This window comes from Schistocerca serialis, chromosome 5 (genome assembly GCF_023864345.2).
Source record: "Schistocerca serialis cubense isolate TAMUIC-IGC-003099 chromosome 5, iqSchSeri2.2, whole genome shotgun sequence".
NCBI lineage: Eukaryota > Metazoa > Arthropoda > Insecta > Orthoptera > Acrididae > Schistocerca > Schistocerca serialis.
In genome coordinates, this window is record NC_064642.1 from 325633374 (window position 1) to 325652254 (window position 18881).

Genomic DNA, 18881 nt, shown 5'->3' on the forward strand with positions numbered 1-18881 from the left:
ACTGGGTGTGACTTCAATGAAAACAGTACAAAATGTTGTTGTTGGTGTTGTGGTCTTCAGTCCTGAGACTGGTTTGATGCAGCTCTCCATGCTACTCTATCCTGTGCAAGCTTCTTCATCTCCCAGTACTTACTGCAACCTACATTCTTCTGAATCTGATTAGTGTATTCACCTCTTGGTCTCCCTCTACGATTTTTACCATCCACGCTGCCCTCCAACGCTAAATTTGTGATCCCTTGTTGCCTCAGAACATGTCCTACCACCCGGTCTCCTCTTCTTGTCAAGCTGTGCCACAAACTCCTCCCCAATTCTATTCAATCCCTCCTCATTAGTTATGTGATCTATCCATCTAATCTTCAGCATTCTTCTGTAGCACCACATTTCGAAAGCTTCTATTCTCTTCTTGTCCAAACTATTTATCGTCCATGTTTCACTTCCATACATGGCTACACTTCATACAAATACTTTCAGAAACGACTTCCTGACACTTAAATCTATACTCGATGTTAACAAATTTCTCTTCTTCAGAAACGCTTTCCTTGCCATTGGCAGTCTACATTTTACATCCTCTCTACTTTCACCATCATCAGTTATTTTGCTCGCCAAATAGCAAAACACTTTTACTATTTTAAGTGTCTCATTTTCTAATCTAATTCCCTCAGCATTACCCGACTTAATTTGACTACATTCCATTATCGTCGTTTTGCTTTTGTTGATGTTCATCTTATATCCTCCTTTCAAGACACTGTCCATTCCTTTCAACTGCTCTTCCAAGTCCTTTGCTGTCTCTGACAGAATTACAGTGTCATCGGTGGACCTCAAAGTTTTTATTTCTTCTCCATGGGTTTTAATACGTACTCCGAATTTTTCTTTTGTTTCCTTTACTGCTTGCTCAATATACGGATTGAATAAAATCGGGGAGAGGCTACAACCCTGTTCACTTCCTTAGCAACCACGTCTTCCCTTTCAAGTCCTTCGTCTCTTATAACTGCCATCTCGTTTCTGTACAAATTGTAAATAGCCTTTCGCTCCCTGTATTTTACCACTGCCACCTTTAGAATTTGAAAGAGAGTATTCCAGTCAACATTGTCAAAAGCTTTCTCTAAGTCTACAAATGCTAGAAACGTAGGTTTGCCTTTCCTTAATCTTTCTTCTAAGTTAAGTCGTAAGGTCAGTATAGCCTCACATGTTCCAACATATCTACGGAATCCAAACTGATCTACCCCGACGTCGGCTTCCACCAGTTTTTCCATTCGTCAGTAAAGAATTCGCGTTAGTATTTTGCCGCTGTGGCTTATTAAACTGATAGTTTGGTAATTTTGACATATATTAACACCTGCTTTCTGTGGGACTGGAATTATTACGTTCTTCTGAGGGTATTTCTCCCGGCTGACCTGTGTGATCGAGCTGCTCTAGGCGCTTCAGTCTGGAACCGCGCGACCACTACGGTCGCAGGTTCGAATTCTGCCTTGGGCATGGATGTGTGTGATGTCCTTAGGTCAGTAAGGTTTAAGTAGTTCTAAGTTCTAGGGGACTGATGACCTCAGATGTTAAGTCCCATAGTACTCAGAGTCATATGAACCATTTATTTCGTCTGTCTCATACATCTCGCTCACCAGATGGTAGAGCTTTGTCAGGACTGGCTCTCCCAAGGCCGTCAGTAGATCTAATGGAATGTTGTCTACTCCCGGGGCTTTGTTTCGACTCAGGTCTTTCAGTGCTCTGTCAAACTCTTCACGCAGTATCGTATCTCCCATTTCATCTTCATCTACATCCTCTTCCATTATATTTCCTCAAGTACATCCCCCTTGTATAGACCCTCTGTATACTCCTTCCACCTTTCTGCTTTCCCTTCTTTGCTTAGAACTGGGAAACCCAGTTCTAAGAAGTAAACAATAGTGATGATATAAGTCCCAATGATGTTGCCAACAGAATTTTGAAACTTACACGTAGAACGCCAGAGATAGATGAAAAGAAAACCATAGAAATCAGAGCGGAGCTGAACAGAGTCGAAGGAAGAACACGTGAACCTGACGCCTCAAAGAATTTTGAGAGATACGAGATCTCCAAGGCCATTAAGGATACAAAAACATGGAAAGCCGCAGGAATCGACAACGTACACTTAGATTTTTCGAAGCATTGCGGCCCCAATGCTCTACGAATCATGACAGAATTCTTCAACAGTATATTACAGACTGGAAGGCTTCCAGCTCTTTTTAAAAGAACCAAAATTATAGCAATCCTAAAACCGGAAAAGACAGGAAAGCACCCTGAAGGCTACAGACCCATAGCTCTCCTGAGCGTCTGCTATAAATTTCTCGAGAGGCTCATTCTTAACAGAATGAAACCCAATGTTGAGGAGAAGATACCAGTTGAACAGGCTGGCTTTAGGCCTAAAAGGAGCAGCAGTGACCAAGTACTAGCAATAACCATATATATCGAAAGGGGCTTTGAAGAAAAGAAAAAATCCACAGGTATAATTATTGATCTATCGTCTGCGTATGACACTGTATGGAGACAAGGAATGCTTTTGAAATTTCCGCGCATCATTGTAATAACTGGCCACACTAATTAAAAACATGCTGGCAGATACACAAATCGAAGTACACCGTAATGTCAAGAAAATCCGCAACTACCAACTCAATGACGGACTTCGTCAGGGATCAGTTCTTTCGCCTCTGCTCTTCAATATATACATATCTGACCTACCAAGCACCCACTCTAAAACTTTCATTTACGCCGACGACATATGTTTAATTAGCCAATCTGTCTACTTCGAGACATCAGAAATTACTCTTGAAAATGAGCTGAAAAGTATGGGTGTATATTTCCAAGTATGGAGACTTAAACCCGACACCATGAAGACAGACACAGCCTGCTTCCATCTAAACAAGGAATCAAGTACACATTGCACCCACAATCGCTTTCAGAAACCAAATGTTGAGATACCCCTCAACCAAGATACCGGGGAGTAACGCTTGATTGCACTCTCACCTTCAGAGCTCACCTGGAGAAGACAGCCTGCAAAATAAAAACTAGAAATAACATAATCTAAAAACTGACATGAAATGGCTAGGATACGAAATCGATAATCCTCAGGGCATAGGCCGTGCTCTTGTCTATTCAGCAACAGAATACTGTAGCTCTACGTGGTTAGATAGCGCAAATACACGAGCGGTAGATACTCAATAACACTATGAGGCTGATATCGGGAACCATCAAGTCAACACCAACCCAGTGGCTCTCTGTTCTATCCAACATCCTTCCTCCACACTTACGAAGACAGCTAGCACTGAAACAAGAGTGCCAAAATGCCTAAACCGTCAACTTCCTGTCAATCAAGACCCCATCTCCCAATCTCTACTAAGGTCTCGTAAACCATCATGGAAGGTGGGAGAGGGTTTAGTAAGAGACTGTTTTAACACTGATGATGCTTGGTGCCGAGAATGATCTTCCTGCAACCCAGACTCAAATAATCTATTCAAAGATCCGAGCCAACGCCCTGTCGGATTTGAGCTACCAAGGAGACCCTGGACATCACAGGGCAAGGAAATTGTCACTATTTGAGGCGTAAATGGGGCGTGGTTGATATACCTGACTGCGACTGTGGACGAAACAAACAGCTACTACAGCACAACGCCACTGCAAGCCTTTTAAGGAAATTCCAAGGCACCTTCCAGGACCTTCATTTGCTTAATGGAGAAGCTACCGCCTGGGTACAAAGACTTGACATCCATCCTTGAGCAGTACGGTAATGCCAACTACATGGTCATCTTATGGAATTATACACCACTTATTATTTTATTCTATGTAACTCGATGTTATATACATCTGTCGTTATCAGTATTCCATCTTATGATATCTTTTATCGCAAAATGTACCAGATGTAATCTGATGCTGTATACTGATGTAATATGATGCCGTATGTACGGCCGTGCCAAATAAATAAAAAAATACCAGGCTGGTATTTTGTGGCTGTATGGCTGCATATTGCTGCTATTTTTGCCAGATAGAATTACCTCATATATAACTCCACATTCTCCGAAAAGTTTGATACTTAAAATAATGCTATCAAAAAGTCAATAGCGTGTAACATGAATAGCAACTGTTCTACTACGCTTTCCTGCGACATAACAGAAATAAATTTACTGTCAGTACAATACTCAATCCAGGGTAACATGATCTTTCCTGCCTACAAGAATAGTTTCCATCCAGTCCCAAATTTGGTAAGATATCCCATTCGAACATTTATTAGAATGTGTCGCTGTGATACTAAATCAAAAGCTTCTCAAAAGTCTAGAAATACCGAATGAACCTGACTTCCTTCACCTACGACCCTGTGGGCATCATGGGTCAAGAACGCCAGTTGCTTTCTGGGCAGAAAGGATGTCAAACTCTAATTCGATTCCTTTTGTTAATAATGTGGTGTTTGTTCCCTAAGTAGCCGGTTGAAATGCTATGAGTGAAAGACATTTTCATTTGTGTGTGCCCGATAACGGGAGAGTTCCTCGTCGGTTGACTGTGCACAAATATTCGAAGTTAAATTCCAGATTTGTCTCCTGTCTGATGGAGTGATGGCATACGACATTCTAGATGGTGATCCGTTCGTCGGAGGGGGAAGTTAAGTGCAGAGCTTTTCAAAAGGAAGAGGATATCTGCAGTCACACTTACCGACCTCAAAGACATCTTCAATACGAACGTGAGGGTTCAAGTCACACCTCCCGGCCACAGTCACCTACACCTCACAGGGGGCGCTTTACACACGACACTCGCATTTTGTGATGTCGAAGCTTGCGATACGAATAAAATAATTCTCCTTTTGAATGTGAAAAGTTACATGCAAGTCGACAATCGAACAGGGATTCCCACCTTTCGCTGATAGGGCGCCACCCATTACCCAAACCGAGCACGCGTGGCAGACAGATTGAAAGCTTTAACTTTTCACGAGCTCGTGCCCTTTCCTTGTAAGCTCTGCATAATCTCATTCACAAATCTATGAAGCGAGCAGCTCAGAGACACAAGATACAGGGCAATAATAAATGAATGTGGTAATCAGTGAAAATTTCGATCATTGCCGAAGTGAAAAGTTTCACCCCGCATGCGTAAGCGGTGGATCCAATACAAGAGTCATTCGGCGTGTTAGAATTTAACCGTTCCCGTTATCTTCACAGTTTAGAGAAGATTTCGTCACCGCAGCCGTCGGCTGTTTGAAGAAACAGTATATCTACATTTTATTCTGCTTTTGGGCACTTGGATCTCCACACCTGACATCCATGGATTTCTTTGTATGTGGCTAGGAGTGTATGTGCCTCCATTGCCTTGCAGAGTGTGCAGTGGATTCTTGTTTGGATATTGTTCATGTGACCAAGGGCGATCATATATAAGAAACTAAGTAATTTAGAAAAATTTTGAACTCTCTTTTGCATTCTATGTCGTTCTTATCGATGTATCACTTTGCGCTAAAAGCTACAGCCGTTTGTAATTGCTCTATACACTTTGAATTGTCCTGTACAACGGGGATTTGGATTTGTGGGAAGCATCAGTGTTGATTCACTCTGAACTGATTGCTATGAAGTTTGTGACACGTAAACACTGCAGGAAAAAGTCTGCTTACCATAAAGGAATAAACTTTGATAACATTTTTGGGTTCTGTGTTGTAGAACTTCAGAGTACTGAAAGGCGATACCGTGGCATCACCAAAGGCTATCATAATAAAACAGAGCTTTATTCATTGTAACATTCGTCACATACTCGTATGTGTGTTATTCATTTTCCACCAGTCATCAAGCGCAAAAGAAGTTTGATACAGTACTTAGCATACTATCAGGTCAAAGTATGTGCTAGATAGTGTAGCTCACGGTGGGTAGATCACGCACAGCTAATGCGTTTCCATTGGCCAGAACTGCCATACACCACCTCAGTACTCCGTTGCTTAGGCGGTGGTCGTGATGTTGTTGCTATGTGTATTTTCGTTCTTATCATTAGCAGCTATAATAACTTTTAGTTATGATGCATTTTAAAAAACTAGTTCTATTCAGCCAAACAGAAAGCGCTGTAATACAAACCTGTTAAAAATGGAATGAGACTGTTTAGAATAGCAGAACTCTAGAAGCTGCTTTACCGTGTCTCGCAGTTACAAATTTTTGCCTTTTATAATAAATGTCAGGCCATGAAATCACTCACAGCGATTTGTTTTTAAATAAGTTTTAACTAACCCCCCCCCATGAACCATGGATCTTGCAGTTGGTGGGAAGGCTTGCGTGCCTCAGCGATACAGATAGCCGTGGCGTAGGTACAACCACAACGGAGGGGTATCTGTTGAGAGGCCAGACAAACGTGTGGGTCCTGAAGAGGGGCAGCAGCCTTTTCAGTAGTTGCAGGGGCAACAGTCTGGATGATTGACTTATCTGGCCTTGTAACAATAGCCAAAACGGCCTTGCTGTGCTGGTACTGCGAACGGCTGAAAGCAAGGGGAAAGTACAGCCGTAATTTTTCCCGAGGGCATGCAGCTTTACTGAATGATTAAATGATGATGGCGTCCTCTTGGGTAAAATATTCCGGAGGTAAAATAGTCCCCCATTCTGATCTCCGGGCGGGGACTACTCAAGAGGATGTCGTTATCAGGAGAAAGAAAACTGGCGTTCTACGGATCGGAGCGTGGAATGTCAGATCCTCTAATCGGGCAGGTATGTTAGAAAATTTAAAAAGGGAAATGGATAGGTTAAAGTTAGATATAGTGGGAATTAGTGATTTCGGTGGCAGGAGGAACAAGACTTCTGGTCAGGTGACTACAGGGTTATAAACACAAAATCAAATAGGGGTAATGCAGGAGTAGGTTTAATAATGAATAGGAAAATAGGAATGCAGGTAAGCTACTACAAACAGCACAGCGAACGCATTGTTGTGGCCAAGAGAGATACGAAGCCCACACCTACTACAGTAGTACAAGTTTATATGCCAACTAGCTCTGCAGATGACGAAGAAATTGAAGAAATGTATGATGAGATAAAAGAAATTATTCAGATAGTGAAGGGAGACGAAAATTTAATAGTCATGGGTGACTGAAATTCGAGTGTAGGAAAAGGGAGAGAAGGAAACGTAGTAGGTGAATATGGATTGGGGCTACGAAATGAAAGAGGAAGCCGCCTGGTAGAATTTTGCACAGAGAACAACATAATCATAGCTAACACTTGGTTTAAGAATCATGAAAGAAGGTTGTATACATGGAAGAACCCTGGAGATACTAAAAGGTATCAGATAGATTATATAGTGGTAAGACAGAGATTTAGGAACCAGGTCTTAAATTTTAAGACATTTCCAGGGGCAGATGTGGACTCTGACCACAATCTATTGGTTATGACCTGTAGATTAAAACTGAAGAAACTGCAAAAAGGTGGGAATTTAAGGAGATGGGACCTGGATAAACTGAAAGAACCAGAGGTTGTACAGTGTTTCAGAAAGAGCGTAAGGGAAAAATTGACAGGAATGGGGGAAAGAAATACAGTAGAAGAAGAATGGGTAGCTTTGAGGGATGAAGTAGTGAAGGCAGCAGAGGATCAAGTAGGTAAAAAGACGAGGGCTAGTAGAAATCCTTGGGTAACAGAAGAAATATTGAATTTAATTGATGAAAGGAGATAATATAAAAATGCAGTAAATGAAGCAGGCAAAAAGGAATACAAACGTCTCAAAAATGAGATCGACAGGAAGTGCAAAATGGCTAAGCAGGGATGGTTTGAGGACAAATGTAAGGATGTAGAGGCTTATCTCACTAGGGGTAAGATAGATACTGCCTACAGGAAAATTAAAGAGACCTTTGGAGATAAGAGAACCACTTGTATGAACATCAAGAGCTCATACGGAAACCCAGTTCTAAGCAAAGAAGGGAAAGCAGAAAGGTGGAAGGAGTATATAGAGGGTCTATACAAGGGCAATGTACTTGAGGATAATATTATGGAAATGGGAAAGGATGTAGATGAAGATGAAATGGGAGATATGATACTGCGTGAAGAGTTTGACAGAGCACTGAAAGACCTGAGTCGGAACAAGGCCCCCGGAGTAGACAACATTCCATTGGAACTACTGACGGCCTTGGGAGAGCCAGTCCTGTCAAAACTCTACCATCTGGTGAGCAAGATGTATGAAACAAGTGAAATACCCTCAGACTTCAAGAAGAATATAATAATTCCAATCCCAAAGAAAGCAGGTGTTGACAGATGTGAAAATTACCGAACAATCAGTTTAATAAGCCACAGCTGCAAAATACTAACACGAATTCTTTACAGACGAATGGAAAAACTAGTAGAAGCCGACCTTGGGTAAGATCAGTTTGGATTCCGTAGAAACACTGGAACACGTGAGGTAATACTGACCTTACGACTTATCTTAGAATAAAGATTAAGGAAAGGCAAACCTACGTGTATTGCATTTGTAGAATTAGAGAAAGCTTTTGACAATGTTGGCTGGAATACTCTCTTTCATATTCTAAAGGTGGCAGGGGTAAAATACAGGGAGCGAAAGGCTATTTACGATTTGTACAGAAACCAGATGGCAGTTATAAGAGTCGAGGGACATGAAAGGGAAGCAGTGGTTGGAAAGGGAGTAAGACAGGGTTGTAGCCTCTCCCCGATTTTATTCAATCTGTATATTGACCAAGCAGTAAAGGAAACAAAAGAAAAATTCGGAGTAGGTATTAAAATCCATGGAGAAGAAGTAAAAGCTTTGAGGTTCGCCGATGACATTGTAATTCTGTCAGAGACAGCAAAGGAGTTGGAAGGGCAGTTGAACGGAATGGACAGTGTCTTGAAAGGAGGATATAAGATGAACATCAACAAAAGCAAAACGAGGATAATGGAATGTAGTCAAATTAAGTCGGGTGATGCTGAGGGAATTAGATTAGGAAATGAGACACTTAAAGTAGTAAAGGAGTTTTGCTATTTGGGGAGAAAAATAACTGATGATGGTCGAAGTAGAGAGGATATAAAATGTAGACTGGAAATGGCAAGGAAAACATTTCTGAAGAAGAGAAATTTGTTAACATCGAGTATAGATTTAAGTGTCAGGAAGTCATTTCTGAAAGTATTTGTATGGAGTGTAGCCATGTATGGAAGTGAAACATGGACGAAAATAGTTTGGACAAGAAGAGAATAGAAGCTTTCGAAATGTGGTGCTACAGAAGAATGCTGAAGATTAGATGGGTAGATCACATAACTAATGAGGAAGTATTGAATAGGATTGGGGAGAAGAGAAGTTTGTGGCACAACTTGACCAGAAGAAGGGATCGGTTGGTAGGACATGTTCTGAGGCATCAAGGGATCACCAATTTAGTATTGGAGGGCAGCATGGAGGGTAAAAATCGTAGAGGGAGACCAAGAGATGAATACACTAAGCAGATTCAGAAGGATGTGGGTTGCAGAAGGTACTGGGAGATGAAGAAGCTTGCACAAGATAGAGTAGCATGGAGAGCTGCATCAAACCAGTCTCAGGACTGAAGACCACAACAACAACAACGTGTTCTGACTCTGCGTTGTACTAAACCATTCGGAAGACGAAGATGTGCGGTCTCATTTGAAAATTACAGTAATCTAACCAGGATCCGCGATTTCTTTTGTAGTGAGCATACAATTTCTGATTTAACCTCTCAGGGAACTGTAATGTTCTTGCATTTGAAGACAATGAATCCTGCCAGGATCTTATTTCTTAGATTTTATCATTAGCATTTTCACAACATGTTAAATTGTGCCTGACAACTGCACAGTAACTTCCGCGTAATACTGCACAAGTTGTCAAATATGTTCTACAGGAAACTGATTATCATATTCGTTTCCTTCCAGTGAGACGGGTAGAGTGTTTATGAACAGTTTGCCTTTATATTGATTTATCTTGATGTGCTCGTACTGTTTGTCTTGATATTGTTTACCGGCCCTCTCCTCTAGTTTCCAGACCTTCCTTATTCTGAATCAGCTATCTATCTCTATATCTATCTCTATATCTATCTCTACATTCCCCTGCCTCGTACTATCAAAGGATTGTTTTGGCAGGCGGTTATCCTTCATCCTTTTCAAGGAAATTTCGGGCCTGCAGCCGGTCGTTGTTTAATTCATCGCACTATTTTTTGACTGAGCACGTGCCAGTCACCTTCAATGAATCATCGAAGACTGACGAAGACTTGCTCCGTTCCGCCATATGTAGCGCGCTGAAAGTATTCCGCACATACCTCACAAATCAAGTAAACAGACCGCCCACGGTTATCGTTGGCAGCACCCTCGCTGTCGGAACCACGGAACTCAGCTATCCCCTGGGTTAGAGCCTTCTGCGGCTGTTGATGCACTCTGTCGTCTTCGATTAGAACAAATCGTGGAGATCATGGGGTTCCACGCACTGTCCAAATGATACCAGCTGTCGCGGTTCATCAGGTTTTCCGCCAGGCGTAGTTCAGCGGATTCTTTAATAATGAAGTACCAAACAGACGTTTCTATGGTGAGAATTACAGTTTTATCACACTCCATGAAATGTCCAGTGAAAAGATGACGTTCGCCAATTACGGACTTGTTTGGTTGCCAAAGGCAAGTGCAGTTTTAATGTCAGTGCAGCTTTCTCTCCCAGTGCGTGTGGTCTATTGTATGTAAACCATATCATACTGAAAAGGTATTCAGCAAATTCCGGCCTTCCGCAATAACAAGTAGTCCTTCACCGGTCCCAAGAGGCGCGCAGTCTTAGATGGTGGATTGAAAAGCACTTTCTCCTGAAATTTGCAAAGGATTCTCGCTTTTTTAAACGACGTGTGCCCCATAAACGGAAGAAAAGCTGAAAAGTTTGCCAGCGTGCTCTCTTCTTTACCCACTTTCTGATTCTTGGCTGTAACTCTACCGATTGGTGCGAAAAGACTGATCGAGAAGATCCCGCAGATTCTCGATTCGTTTTAAATCCGAGGAGTTTGGTGGTCAGAGGAGTTCAAGGAACTTGTGCTCTTCGAACCACACATGTACATTGGATGCTGTGTGACACAGTGCATTGTCCTGCTAGTAGATGCAATCGTGCAAATGTAAGGTAAACCACATTTCCGGGATGGACTTGGTCGCGAAGGATACATTCATTCTTGTGTTCAGCCATTGTGCCATCCAGATTACATCACCTAGGGAGTGCCACAAAAACATTTCCCAAAACCTAACACGCCCTCGTCCGGTCTGGAACCTTCCGATGATAGTTGCCGAGCCTTATTACACAATGTTCATCTATCCGATGGTGCATAAAACGTGATTCATCTGTAAAGGCCATTGGTCGCCACTCATTGGACGCCCAACTGAGGTATTGGCGTGCAAATTCCAGCCATCGTCGCCGATGAACAGTTGTCAGCATGGGTGCACGAACCAGGCACCTGTTACGGAGGCCCATACGTAGCAACGTTCCCTAAACGATCGATCAATACCGCGGTCCGATCACGTCCGCGTTGTTACTTTGCGCCAGGAAGGGTTCTCAACAAAGGAAGTGTCCAGGAGTCTCGGAGTGAATCAAAGCGATGTTGTTCGTACATGGAGCATAGAGACAGGGACTGTCGATAACATGTCTCGCTCAGGCCGCCCAAGGTCTCCTACTGGAGTGGAAGACCGCTCTACCTACGGATTATGACTCGGAGGAACCCTGACATCAACGCCACCATGTCTAATAATGCTTGTCGTGCAGCCACATGACGTCGGGTTACGACTCAATCTGTGCCCAATAGGCTGCATGATGCGCAACTTCACTCCCGAGGTCCATGGCGAGGTCCATCTTTGCAACCACGACACCATGCAGCGCGGTGCAGATGGGTCGAACAACATGCCGAATGGACCGCTCAGGATTAGAATTAGGTTCTCTTCGTCGATGAGTGTCGCATATGCCTTCAACCAACTGTAGTTGGAGACGTGTTTGGAGGCAACCCGATCAGGCTGAACGCCTTAGACACACTGTCCAGCGAGTGCAGCGAGGTGGACGGTCCCTGCTGTTTTGGGGTTGCATTATGTGGGGCCGACGTACGCCGCTGGTGGTCATGGAAGGCGCCATAACGGCTGTAAGATACGTGAATGCCATGCTCCGACCGATAGTGCAACCATATAGGCAGCATATTGATGAGGCTTTCGTTTTCATGGACGACAATTCGCGCCCCCATCGTGCACATCTTATGAATGACTTCCTTTAGGATAACGACATGGCTCGACTAGAGTGGCCAGAATGTTCTCCACACATGAACCCTATTGCACAAGCCTGGGATAGATTGAAAAGCGCTGTTTATTGACGACGTGACCCACCAACCATTCTGAGGGATCTACGTCGAATCGCGTTTGAGGAGTGGTACAATCTGGACCAACAGTGCCTCGATGAACTTGTGGCTAGTACGCTACAACGAATACAGACGTTCATCAATGCAAGAGGACGTGCTGCTGGGTATTAGATGTACCGGTGTGTACAGCAATCTGGACCACCCCCTCTGAAGGTCTCACCATATGGTGGTACAACATGCAATGTATGTTTTCTTCAGCAGTAAAAAGGGCGGAAATTATGTTTATGTTGACCTCTATTCCAATTTTCTGTACAGGTTCCGAAACTCTCGGAACCTAGGTCAAGCAAAATTTTTTTGATGTGTGTATATAAGCAGTCTCATAGACAGAAATTTGCCAGTTATTATACTTAAAACGCGGTTCTTGGATTTAAATCTGTCAGCTTCACTTTACAACCGTTTAAAACTGGTTTTATAAGAATAACAGTGACAACACTTCTCAAAATGTAAAGGCTTCACATCACTGTTTAAATGGATTCCATTCACTGTACTTCAAAACATTTATAGTTGGTTCATCACATAGTTGTTACGAATCTTCCAAGGCCCTATTAAATTATAATTCTAGTACTGGATACGCTATCTCCTCTATATCACCTCCTGTTTCTTCTTACATCATGTCATCAGAGAAGTGTTCCTCCTCACAGAGGCCTTCAGTTTACTCTTTCCTCCTATCCGCTCTTTACTCTCCATTTAACAGGGGAGTTCCTATTGCATTCCAATGTTACAACCCTTGCTTTTAATTTCACCGAAGGATGTTTTGATTTTTCTATATGGTGAGTCAATCATTTCTATTTCTTCAAATTTTACATGCAGCCGTTTCGCCTTGGTTCTCTTGCACTTCCTATTTATTTCATTCTGAATGACTGTATTTCTGTATTCCTAAATTTGCATGAACATTTATGTGGTTCCTTCTTTCATCGGTCAGTTGAAGTAATTATTTTGTTATTCATTGTTTCTTTGCAGTTACCTTCTTTGTTCCTACAGTTTTCTGTGCGAGTTCAGTGACTGCCATTTTCAGAGAAGTCCGTTTCTCTTCAACTGATCTGCGTTCCGACCTGTTCCTTATCTCAGCATCTATAGCTTCAGAGTACTTCAATAGTATCTCTCCATTCCTTAGTACTTCCGTATCCCACTTCTTTGGGCATTGATTCTTCCTGACTAGTCTCTCATACTTCAGCCTACTCTTCATCAATACTAAACTGTGATCTGTGTCTATATTTGCCCCTGGGTACGCCTTGCAATCCAATATCTGTTTTTGGAATTTGTGCCTGACCATGCTGTAATCTTCCCGTATCTCCCTGTCTTTTCGAGGTATACCTCTTCCTCTTGTGATTCTTGAACAGGGTAAACTTTATTACTAGCTGAAATTTATTGCAGAACTTAATTAGCCTTCCTCTTCTCTCATTCCTAGTACCAATCCCATACCTTTTGTTCTACTCCTTCCCCCGCAATCGCATTCCAACCCCCAACCCCCCTGACTATTAGGTTTTCGTCTCCCTTGAGGTGCTGAATTACCCGTTCAGTATAATTGCTCTGCCTCTTTATATTCGATTTGCGACGAGGCATGTTTACCTGTAGTATCGTTGTCGTTGTTGATTTGCTGTCGATTCTGATGAGAGAAAGCCTACAACTGAACTGTTCACAGTAACTAACTTTCTGCCCCACCCTCCCAGTCATAATGTGCCCCAATACCGTTATAGAATTTTATGCGGCCGTCGATATTACCCTATATTCATCTGGTCAGAAATCCTAGTCTTCTTTCCATTTGAATTCATTGGCGCGAAGATTTCTTCGCCTTCTTTATTGTCTGATGTATATGTTGTGGATGCCATGTCTCTAATTTTGAGTATGTCCTCAGAAAAGATAGGTATGGATTAATATCTTGATATTACAGGTATAACAGTTCATTACACAGACGTGCAACTCGACGAAAAATCTCTTGGAAAGTACAGTTTATATTAATTACTAATAAAATAAGAAATTTCTTGTTATCATTTCTTTGTAATAAAAATTGGACTTTTTACGGAAATAAAAACTATAAGTACCCATTTTTTGTTGCCCTCCGCGTTTGTGTGAATAAAGTACAGCATCCACGCCTGGTTTACGCACTTAAAATTGATGAAGGTAAAGCAAAACACAAGAACCAGTTTCTACTGCATCTCTGCTGCCCAGTGGTTAGTACAAAAAGTATCAGGATTATTGTCCTCTCAATTCCGACATCTAGAAAAAAGTGAACTTTATAGATAATGAAATAATAAAATTAGTAAAGAGCTATCATACTTTTAAAAAAATCACTGGGAACTTACAGAGAAATTGTAACAGTTTATTTTTGATCCATGAAAGAGTGCACAGCCTTGTCCCGTCTGCAAAGACAACACTGCCTGAAGATCGCACACAGCAAGACCTGTTTCTGCTTTTCTTGTTTTTTTTTCCTTTATCGTTTTTGTTTTCATTTGTGCTTAATTATTTTCCTCGAACTGTTGCTGATGTTATATTTCAAGTTTCGTCTTTTCTTCCACGTCGGCGTTCTTGTTTTCGAAAAATCGTAGTAATGTTTTTTGGAACCAAAGAAACCTGTTGGTTTCCTCATCTAACATACACTATGTGATCAAAAGTATCCGGACACTATCAAGAACATACGTTTTTCATATTAGGTGCATTGTGCTGCCATCTACTGCCGGGTACTCCATATCAGCGACCTCAGTAGTCATTAGACGTAGTGAGAAAGCAGAATGAGACGCTTCGCGGAACTCACGGACTTCGAACCTGGTCAGATGATTGGATGACACTTGTGTCATACGTCTGTGAGCGAGATTTCCACTCTCCTAAACATCGCTAGGTCCACTGTTTCCATTGTGATAGTGAAGTGAAAACGTGAAGGGACACGTACAGCACAAAAGCGTACAGGCCGACTTCGCCTTTTGACTGACAGAGACCGCCGACAGTTGAAGACGGTGGTAATGTGTAATAGGCAAAGATCTATCCAGACCACTACACAGGAATTCCAAACTGCATCAGGATCCACTGCAAGTACTATGACAGTTAGGCAGGAGGTGAGAAAACTTGGATTTCTTGGTCGAACGGCTGCTTATAAGCCACACATCACGCCGATAAAAGCCAAACGGCGCCCTGCTTAGTGTAAAGAGCATAAACATTGAACGATTGAACAATGGAAAAACATTGTATGGAGTGACGAATAACGGTACACAATGTGGTGATCAGATGCCAGGGCGTGGGTATGGCGAATGCCAGGTGAACGTCATCTACCAGATTGTGTAGTGCCAACAGTAAAATTCTGAGGCGGTAGTGTCATAGTGTGGTCGTGTTTTTCACGGAAGGGGCTTGCACCTCTTGTTGTTTTGCGTAGCACTACCACAGCACAAGCCCCACATTGATGTTTTAAGCACCATCTTGCAATTTGGAGATGGCGATTGCATCTTTCAATACGATCGAGCACCTGTTCATTATACACGGCCTGTGGTGGACTGGTTAAGCGACAATAACATCCCTGTAATGGACTGGCCTGCACAGAGCCCTGACCTGAATCCTAGAGAACACCTTTGGGACGTTTTGGAACGCTGAAATCGTGCCAGGCCTCACTGACCGACATAGATACCTCTCCTCAGTGCAGCAATCCGCGAAGAACTGGCTGCTATTCCCCAAGAAGCCTTCCAGCACCTGACCGAACGTATGCCTGCGAGAGTGGAAGCTGTTGTCAAGGTTAAGGGTGGGCCAACACCATATTGAATTCCAGCATTACTGATGGAGGGCGCCACGAACATTCAACTCATTTTCAGCCAGGTGTCCGGATACTTTCCTTCACACAGTGTAAAAAGTGAATAGAAGTATGTTAAATTAATTTCCTTTGATACATTGCTGGATATTCTTCGGTGCATAAAAAGACAAATGACGACATTCGAGCTGAAATGAATGTGCTAAACTTAATTCAGACAATAGAAAATATTAATTAAGATGAAAATAATACATTAACGTATTCCAGATGCAAGAATCACTAAACCAATAAAGTAACTTAAACGAAGAGGCAAATGATCTTTAGAATTACCAATGAAAATACTGCTCGACTAGTTTTGAAGACGGAACATACGAAAAGGCCCACCCCATGATGTATCTGATGATAATATTGTTTTGGTAATAGTCTGACTTCGGTTTACTTTGACTGTAGGAATGTTATTACACTGACGTATGTGGAGTTTGCTTCCAGGCAGTGTTTTACGTAATCGAGGGTGCATGGCATATGTCCATCAATTCACGTTTTCTACGAGATACCACCTGTGAGACACGCCATTCGGAAAGTTTAGGGACTTTCGTTTCCAAGTTCTCTCAGTAGCTCTCTGCCTGCGGATACTTTTGATCACATAGTGTTCGTGCAAATGAATCATAAGTAGCAGCTGCGTTATATTCAACAATTTGAAAAATGTCATTGCCCACAACCCGTGAATTCTCTTGTCGTTTCTTGTGCTGTTATGGCTTTCGATATGAGATATCGAATTCACGTGATCACGGACTGAATATGCAATTTCTTGATGAAATTTTCTATAATGGCCGTATTTTCCTCTGTTGTCCATGGGCACAATTTTTGGTCCTCTTGTTTTCAGTACGATTGTCAAGGAAATTCGAACATCTGCTAATTAACATTGGCAATAAACGAGTAGTTCGGTCCTTGTCACACATTTTCTGATATGAAAGGACGACTTGTTCAACAGAGGAGCTCAAATAATCTCTCTGAATTAGCAACTCACCCAAACTCCAGGAGTTACTGAATAGTTGTACTCTGCAATCATCGCTAAATTTTTAAGAGGATAATAAATAACGTTTATCAGAACAAGAGATTCCCATCTTGCTAACCTCAATGCTTTCTATGTTCTAGATCTGAACAGGATTTTCAATCCCTTTTCTGTCACTTTTTCGGTATTTAGTAACAGGAGCACTTTTTCTTAATTTTTTTTCTTGACAGGAGGTGAATTAAGCTCAGTGGTTCTCCGAGGACTCTGCTGCTGGGATCTATTCAGAATTTTTTTCTTTTGCAATCAAATGAAGTACTTTAACTATCGTATTCATCATGACGACCAGGAAAAAAAGTGAGCTAGGAGAAATGAAGTCATCTTGTTGCGACTTCTACCAGCTTGTCTGAAAGATATCTGACATCCACTGGATTTCTGCACAGTGCATTCCTTTTGAAATGTTGACTTCTTCAGTATAATAAGCATTTCGAGACTTCAGAATAGGGGTAGGAATAATATCAGGCCTATCATTAGATGTAGGGTACTCACATTTAACAATCCTATGGGCTAGGCTCATGACTTCGTTACATTTTTCGTTCATATTCTAGAAACAAATATATATATATATATATTGGTAATTTCTTATTAATAAGCCAATAACGTTGCTGAGTCGAAAAAGCTTGAGTTATTCTATTGATACTACAGGTTTATTTTGTTTCAACTGCTATGAAATGTAATTACCAAATCAAAAAATGGTTCAAATGGCTCTGAGCACTATGGGACTTAACATCTGCGGTCATCAGTCCCCTAGAACTTAGAACTACTTAAACCTAACTAACCTAAAGACATCACACACATTCATGCCCAATGCAGGATTCGAACCTGCGACCGTAGCAGCCACATGGTTCCGAACTGAAGCGCCTAGACCCGCTCGACCACCGCGGCCGTCTAATTATCAAATCACTCTTAAGGAACTACTGTCACAAGAAACAGATTTAACACGAAATTTCAGAATGAAGGTGGTAAATAAGGAGACAAAACGCAGATACGACGAAGTATTCACATGACTATTTGAGTATGACTGACATAAAATACATTTCATTCTCATCAAACTTCATGATTTCATAATATTATGACGAAGACGCAACTTCCATTTGACGAAACGAAACGCGATCTCGAACTGAATAATTCTCCTGTCTGTAAATAAAGTTTAACTTGCAAATAAGTCGTATTTAGTTTCATTTCATAAAATCTGCAGTGACGATTCTCCATTGGATGAACGACATCACGAAACTCTTTCTTTCACCAACGGTGGTACACACTCCAACACCAATGGTGTCTTCCCTCTCACTCATCCCCTTTCCTTCTTTAACATCTCGCAGACCAGTAGTCTTGCCGTTAATATGAACTCGGAACTCCTGTCGATCGTAACTAGTGTGTAGTTTCTTAAAGTTGCGTCACATAAATGTATCCGTAAACATATGTGGTTTACTTTGCTAGAGTTTGGAGCTGCATGGGAGGCGTTTCTTTCACACTTGACAGCTCACGTGATAACCTTCCCGCCCCACAATTACTTGTGTAGTGAAATATTGAAATCCGAATCAAGAGAAAAGCGCAGGGACAGCGTCGGGAGGCGGAAAGCTCAAAGCCTCTCGCGGTACCCCCGCCACTGACCTGTTCCGCGCGCCCTGAAGTTATTCCAAGTTTCTGCTCCGCCAGCTCCAACTCCAATATTCCACCCCCGCGCGCCGCCCTCCCATCCGCCACCCGCCACCCGCTTCCTGTGCACCCTCAGAGATTCCATCGGAAAGCCCGCTCTCCGACGA